The sequence below is a fragment of the Mirounga angustirostris genome, unplaced genomic scaffold (genome assembly GCF_029215605.1).
Source record: "Mirounga angustirostris isolate CCGP_5_RB_7025 unplaced genomic scaffold, mMirAng1.0.hap1 SCAF_16, whole genome shotgun sequence".
Taxonomy (NCBI): domain Eukaryota; kingdom Metazoa; phylum Chordata; class Mammalia; order Carnivora; family Phocidae; genus Mirounga; species Mirounga angustirostris.
Genome location: NW_026991724.1, coordinates 30,990,698 through 30,998,926, shown reverse-complemented (window position 1 = coordinate 30,998,926; position 8,229 = coordinate 30,990,698). Strand labels below are relative to the sequence as shown.

The 8,229-nt window shown below is 39.8% G+C and overlaps 1 pseudogene; it reads right to left on the bottom strand.

Annotated features, from left to right (window-relative positions):
- Positions 1-1,061: 1,061 nt before the first annotated feature.
- On the bottom strand, positions 1,062-1,551 carry LOC123856020 (uncharacterized protein C14orf119 homolog; annotated as a pseudogene).
- Between the last annotated feature and the right edge of the window lie 6,678 nt (positions 1,552-8,229).

Here is an 8,229-nt window from a genome sequence, read left to right as displayed (position 1 = left end):
ACATATATGTCAATCTAAATCAGTTGAAGTCCAAATAAATGTATATAAAATATAATATGTATGCAAATATAATTAGACATGTAATTCTATCAATTATAATTCTAAATTCTAAAAATAGAACATAGAAAAAATAAAAACAAATAAAAATAGAACATAAACAATATAAAACTTTATAAAGACATAAATAGGATCATATCGTTCATAATGATTTAAAACATCCTTTTATTTAACTATGTACTATGGATCTTCCAATGTCAGTAGGTTTATATATGTATCTTATTTTTTCCCTTAAGATGCATTCTTTATTTTGATACAAAAATTAAACTTTCAACCTGCCTGTAAAGAGTGTCACTTGTTCTGCTCCTCCCTCTGACTCTCCCCCTTCTCATGCTCTATCTCATTCTCTCTCTCAAATAAATAAATAAAAAATCTTAAAAAAAAAAAAAAGAGTGTCACTTGTTTTCATATTGTAGAGCAAACTTACAGAATAGGAATCTGTTACCAGCTCCAAGGATATCACATATGCTTTAGAAAAAGTCATTGCTATTTGGATTCAAACAAACATCAGTGTGGAAGGAGTAACTAATTATCTCCTTCTCCTGATTTGTCCCTAATTCTATGAAATCATCACTAGGAACGCTAATAGTTGGGATGTCACATAATTATGCCAGAGTCTGGTAAGGGTAGTGAAACCAGCCATGTGAATCCAGTTAAACTATAAAAACATGACCTTTCATTGTCCTTCTCTCCTGTTTCTGGAGTAGGAAGGCTCTACTTTACAGCCCCATGGGCCAGCAATAGGCTTGAGTTATAATGTGTAGTTTCCTTCTGGTTATACTTGCAAAAGAAGCCATTGAATTCTTGAGGGTCTGACATCTAGAAAGGAGCAAGCTAGGAGGCAGACTGCTGATCTAGATTTACTTAGATGGAAAACATTTATTTGAGGAGGAGTCCAGTTGATAGGCTGTTAACATTGAAAAAAACAAGCCTGTACTGTCAACGAGTTCAGTCAGCTGATCAGAATACCATCCCTAGACCTGTAAGGGACACATTGGAAGTTCTCACTGTAAAGTTGCATCTCCATCAGCTATGATTATCTTCTTTGATTTTAATGCCCATGAATCTTTACCAGCTGTAGCAGCCATGGCTTGGTAAAACCTTGCCACGAAGTCTGCCTCACTGACCTCCAGCTGCCTGACAAATTCATTACGCTCCTGCTCAGCCCAGGCCTCGAGGTCAGTGAGGCAGACTGATCCCAAAGACATAGCTGGTGCTCAAAGATACAAGATGGTCGGTCTGCTCCAGACACACTAAGCTACTCCAGCCCTTCCAACAGTGGTTGTAATTTCCCTGGCACTGCCTTAGCCACTATAGGAAACCATCACGCTAGGGATCTGACAAACTGGTAAACCAGTGAAGAATAAACTTCATCTCCTAGGAAGTGACGTAAGACATCGGGAGAGGGGAAGAGTTAGTAATACTGTCTGGTACGGAGGGTAAGGGAGAAGGGAAGGATTGTGGTATCGAAGAGCAAGATGATTCCAGTGGCATCCTTCCCTTTCCTCTCACAGGGCACCCAAAGACCATCACAGAAGTGTTTGAACTCCAACTGTTGCCGTCTCTTCCATGTGTTCTGAAAACCCTCTATATATGTATTATTTTTAATTAATATAAAATTCTCATATTTACTGCATATATTTTTTTATTAGTCTCCTCCTAATGGTTGTTTCTTGTTGTTGAGGGTTTGTTCTGTCTGTTTTTACGACCTTGTTTTACAAGGTCAATCTCTGAAACACTGTGACTCCCTTAACAAACTTTTTTGTGTGATGAATATCATCTTTGTGAAATCACTGTGTGAAAGATGAGCACATTTTTAAGGCTTTTGATATTTAATGCCAAAATCCTCACAAGGGCAGCGAGTTACCCTTCCCCCCGCGAGGTCAATGAGAGCGCCATTTCTCCATTCTCAGACCTACACTGAATATGATCAGTCGTCTTACTTTGGCCAATCTGATGGGTGGAAAAAGAATATCTGCTGCTCCTCTCAATTTTGATTCATTTCAATTTGATTATTTTCATTAGTGGGAGTGGTCATTCCTATTTCTTCTTCTTTTGTGAAAGACTTCTGCATTGTTCTCCATCTTGGGGAGGTGGGGCAAGGAATACCCTGCACACCTCTACACCTACCTATTTCACTATTGCCTATCTTTTAATGCTAGCCAAAGGAACTCCATGTCCATGAAATCTTTTCCAGAACATCTCAGCCACAAGTAACCTCATCTAAATTCTCAGAAGTCCTTTTATAAAACTATCCTTGTGGCCTTACCATTTTGCCTTGTTCTATGGTTATTTATATCACCATCTTTCTTCCTCACACTTTCTTTTCCTGTTCAGTCAATGCTGAAAAAGAGAACAGAACAGTCAGAAGAGTGCATGCCATTTAAATACATATTTATTGTGTATCTATTGGTAGCAAAGTAGATATATATAATTATAAACACCAACAATTATTGATCTATGTATTAGGCCTAGCCCTGTCATGTGCAGTAACAAAATAACACTGAATGTCAGCAGTTAAGCCCAACAAAGACATTTTTCTTACTCATGGGGAATCTAACGTGGGACCAGTGCCCTTTCTTCATCTTGTAACTATTCTGTCTGGAACACACTGATTCCAAGGTTGCCTTGGCAGGGAAGGAGAAACATGGAGGAGGCACACAGGCAGTTAAATATCTAGGCTCAGAAATGACATGCACGCCTTCTATAACAGTCCATTGGCCAGAACTAGTGACTTGGTCCCCACCCAATTGCAAAGAAGACTGGGAAACCAAGGGGAGCCCAGGGATACTTAGTGAGCATTACCTCTCTCTGCCATAATAGGCTTTACTGTTTCAGGAATTTCATAAGCATAAACTCGTGTGTACCTATAATCTAGGTAATTATAAGTATCTCAGTCTTCCAGATGACAACAGGAAGTTCAGAGAAGTCAAGCAACTTACCTAGGATCACTCAGCCAGTAAGTGGTAGAGCTGGGATTTTAAACCCCATCACTGTGATTTTGAACTCTCCACTCTTAATTAGTAGTTTATTAAATTCCATTTAGTAAGCAGCATGAAGAGAAGCTCTAATTAGAAAAAAATGTGTGGGGTCTTAGGCCCTCCATGGGTGAGTGATCTCTTCCCCACAGAAATACAGTTCCTAGCTTCTCTGCCCATACTCTGTACCTACTCATAGACTGAGTGGCAAGGTCCAAACCAGACTGTGCATTTACAAAAATAAATCATGATTCTCATTCTATTAGGAAACTGTGTATTCATCTCCTGATAGCAACTAAAGTGAAAATGGCTGAGAGCAATAAAAATCCATTTTGCTATTTAGTACAGTTTGTCAGACTAGAGAAATGGGATTGAATTTCAAAGCCACAGGCAAGCTGGCTGCAATCTGTGGCTACACAGTTGATGGGTTTTTTTCTTCTTTATTTACAACTCTTTTGATAAGCCTTCAGCAAGTTACATAGGTTGTTCTAGTTGTATCTCGTTTGACTGGATTAGAATACTTGATGACAGTTTGGATAAGTTTGAGGCAGATGGTTCTTGACATTTTTCATGGCATCAGTTACAAACCATGCAAGAAACTCTTTCATCCTTTGTTTATCCTTCACTTAGAAGCCACTATAGTAGATCGTTAAACTTTCATTTTTCACAGTGTTGATTAAGGCATATTCCAAGGCAGATGTTATTCCGTACCATTTTTAACAATTTACATTTAGCACCAAAGCTGGGTTTGTACTTGTTCCAGTGGGGATCAATTCACTTTTTTAAAACTTCAAGGTCAATCTCTGAAATACTGTGACTCCCTTAACAATCCAATGTTTCATAAACTTCTCTTGGTTACAGAAGCCCTGCTACTCTTCCATGTATGTGTGTTTGCTAGTCAACACACACATGATGATTCAGTAGTTGTCTTCCTCGAGTAAGAGCATTATTCAAAAGGCAGTTCACTAAACAAAGAGAAGAGTCTTTAAAAAAAAAAAAAAGAATCAGAGTATAACCTATCAGAATATCTTAATTTTTCTAAAGCAGTTCTAGACTCAGAAAAGGTGGATAGTCCTGAAACACAAGGTTCATCGCACCTCACAGATGCAGAACAAAGAGAAATATTTCTTTCCTTTTCCATGATTTAGTGATTTAGTAAATTATATACTATTTAGTTCAACCTAAGACAAATAAGAGGATACAAGCATCTTTATATACAATGCAATATTGACAAATAGGCTTATTTAGCACAAATTGTGACAAAATTTGATTGTACCTTAGAAAGGCACAGCCTTTCACTTTTTCTTTCCTTCTAGAATAATTTCAAAGTAGATTCTGTTTATAGACAAAAGATGATATCCTGTTCAGGAAAAAACTGTATGGGAAATCCTGAAGACAGTCTACATAAAATATGCTCAGATATATTCCCCACTTACTGGGAAAAAATACTTGAGACAGGATTAAGAGTCATGGGAGGTGGAGTGCTATTTCTTCAAAAAGGAAACAAAACCACAAACAACATAATGACAAATGAGTAAACAATAGTATCCATGACCTTCATTCTACCACTGGCAGAACTGATGCACAAACAACTTTAAGGGCTCAATGGGACCTTGAAAAATCATTCGGTCTAGCCTGTTCACTAAAATAATAGGAAACCTAAACTCTTTCCTTCCTGTTACCTACATGGGCAAGAGGCCTGAAGGATGTGCACAGCAAGTAATTCAATTTGTAGAAGTAGTACTCCCAGAACTTTAGATCAGTTTTTGTGTAACACAAAGTAACTCTCATGGAACAACCTGTTTGCTAATGAGCCCCATTTAATGCAGAATCTGGAAGTTCTAATAAACAAGGAGGACTGATGAAGATTTGCATATTAGTAGGCAAGGGAATCTGAACAGGTCAAGTGCACTTGCAAAAGTGTTTCTCTTTTGTGTGTGTGTGTGTGTGTGTGTGTGTTTAGAGCGGTAGAGAGGGAGGAGGGGGAGGGGGAGAAGGAGAGAGAGAATCTCAAGCTGATTCCATGCCCAGCAGAGAGCCTGACTGGGGGCTTGAGCTCATAACCCTGAGATCATGACCTGAGCCACAATCAAGAGTTGGGTGCTTAACCAACTCAGCCACGTGCACACATTCTCTCTTTCTCGATCTCAAATAAATAAATAAATAAAATCTTTTTTAAAAAATTAAAAAGAAAAGATAATTTTGTTATACTCACAGATTCCAGGAGAAGGGGGACCCAATGCTGGGAATAGTGGGGAGCAAGTAGGGAAGCACCAGGTCAGTCAGGAGGCAGAGAGGGGAAACTGCGCACAGGAGCCTTTATTGTGGTTCCTGAGGGAAGAAATGGGTGAGGCCAAGTAAGGAGGCTTAGGATTGGCTAGTTTGCATCATTTCTGGGGTACAGGGGCTGCTAGTTCTCTACTACCTGCCTTGGGGTGATTAGGGCAGGGACATAGTGGCCTGGAGTATGAAAGCCCCATAAAGGAGGTGGTTGGGGAAGGGGGCTCTGGATGGGTTGGTCTGCATTGGCAAAGTGCACTCTCAGGAGAGCTGATTACTATCTCTAGGAAGTTACTAACCACAGGTAGTTGGATGGGTAGTCCTTCCAGGGTCAGCAAGGCCCCAGATGTTAAAGCATCAGAATACAGAAAATAAGAGACATGGTTAATACAGGAGTATAGGTTTTCCTGACCCCTTTGCTAAGCTAGGCCAAGGACACCGAGATGAGGGCCTCCAAGTTCCAGGTGGTGATCAGCGACGACAGGGGGTGGTGTGGGCTGAACCAGGAATAGGAGGCAGGACACATGACTCCTGCTAGTAACCGCCAAGAGGATAACTCAGGAGTCTATTAGTTATCTATTGCTGTGTACAAATTACTCTGTGACTTAGCGGCTTAAAACAACAAACATTTACTCATAGTTTCTGAGGCTCATGAATCCAGGCATAACTTGGTTTGGTGTCTCTGACTAGAGTGTCTCATAAGGCAGCAATCAGGTGTTAGAGGCTGGTGTTGCTGTCATCTCTGGGCTGGACTGGGCCTGAGTCTGCTGCCAAGCTCACTCAGTGGCTGTCGGCAGGCCCCAGGTCTTTGCTGGTTGTTGCTGGAGACATCAGTTTCTTGCTCCTTGGACCACTCCATAGAGCTACTCACAACGTGGCAGCTTGTGTCTCCCAGAGCCAAGACTCCAAGAGAGTGCAATGGACAGTGAGATGCATGAAGAGGTCAAGCAAGATGGAAGCCAGAGTCTGTGCTTGCAAGTGACATCCAGTCACTTCTGGATTCTATGAGTTGGAAGTGAGTCACTAGGTCCCCTTCACATTCAAGGGCAGATTACACACCAGATGTGAATACCAGGAAGTGGGGATCACTGGGGGGTCATTGTATAGGTTGCCTACCACAGGAGTGAACAGAAATTTTAAATACAAAAAACCCAAACCCCAAGCAAACAAATACAAAATCTCCTCTTCCTAATCACGTAGTGGAAGAAAGTAGTCATCATGCTCTACGTGGGTTATAACTGTTCCCATTTTACCATTGCATCTGGGGAGAAGTAGACTACTCCCTTTAGATGATGTTGAATAGAGCTAAATGCCAGCTTCCAGGCTCTCTCACACGATCGCTTTCAACACAGTAAATGGAAGTTCATAGTCTGACAATTCATAATGTTCTGTGCAAAGGGCTAATTAGCATCCAACAAGATGTACAAACTCGGTAATAATCTTAAAGACAAAAATAAGAACAAAGACTGTCGATGCTATGGTGTTTTAGCCTTTCGGCTTGGCAAAGATGAATTGGATTGCTATCACCCAGTGTTCGGGAGCATATGGAGAAAAGACACTCCCGTACCCCAGTGAAGGGAGTACAATGGGTATGAAATTTTGGCAGGCAATTTGGCAATACCCATCAAAAGTTAAATGTGTGTAGGGTGCCTGGGTGGCTCACTCGTTAAGCGTCTGCCTTCAGCTCAGGTCATGATCCCAGGGTCCTAGGATCAAGCCCCACATCGGGCTCCCTGCTCGGTGGGAAGCCTGCTTCTCCCTCTGCCCCTCCCTCTGCTTGTGTTCCCTCTCTTCGCTGTGTCTCTCTCTGTCAAATAAATAAATAACATCAAAAAAAAAAAAAAAGTTAAACGTGTGCAGACCCGTTGATCCAGCAATTCAACTTCTGGAAATTCAACTCAAGGAAATGATCAGTTAAGCACACATAGGAACATATGAACAATCATTGCTATGCTATTTGAAAATAGATAAATAGATTGATATGTAAAAACAATCAGAGTGTCTATAAATGGTGCATAGGTCGGATAAATTATAGATTAGATGAAATATAAGTATTCATTACAATTGGCAACTTATATCTATACTTATTGACAAGGAACAACCTCTGTAAAATATTGCTGGAAGAAACCAGCAGAAATATGAAAAAGGAGACATAGTGATTCCATGCATAATTGGAAAGTTTTATTTTAAAATGTTAATTTTGAACTACAGAACACTTATGAAAGAAATTGAGGAAGACACAAAGAAGTGGAAAAACATTCCATGCTCATGGATTGGAAGAATAAAATGTCAATTTTGAAAGAAAAAACAAAACTAGAATGTTAATTTTGTTTTCTGATAGGATGTCTGGTGATTGGAACTTTTTCTTTTTGTCTGTATTTTCTTACATTTTCTACAATAAATTTGCATACATTTTTTTAAACAAGAACTAAACAATAGAAGCCAATTATTTTCCATGGTTTCTCCTTTAAGAATATGGTCCCTAAACCGAGAATAGCAGCCGATTTTATATTTTGACTTTTAAAGGAAAGGTCAATGCAGTCAACATCCATTCCCAGTTTATTAAGCATCACGGAGACAATGTTTGTAATGAACAAAGGGCTTGGAGTGTCAAGGGTGAACTTTCTTTTGGCCAACTGTGAAGGTCTAAGGACACTTTATGTAGCTTAACCACCTTTGAAAAGCTTTTCCCACTCAAAACACATGTTTGAATCACTTGGAAGAGCACCTTTCCAAGCAGTAAGCTGTTGCTTAAATATTACAATAATTGTCTTGAAAAACAGTTCATTAAACCTTGTGCACTTGATTTTTCAGGCCTCGTGTATCTGGATCTTTCCTATCCCAGACTCAGCTACAAAATGGGCTTCTTCTTTCACTCTGAACCCAAGCCAAGAAGACATCTGTGCCCTCAACC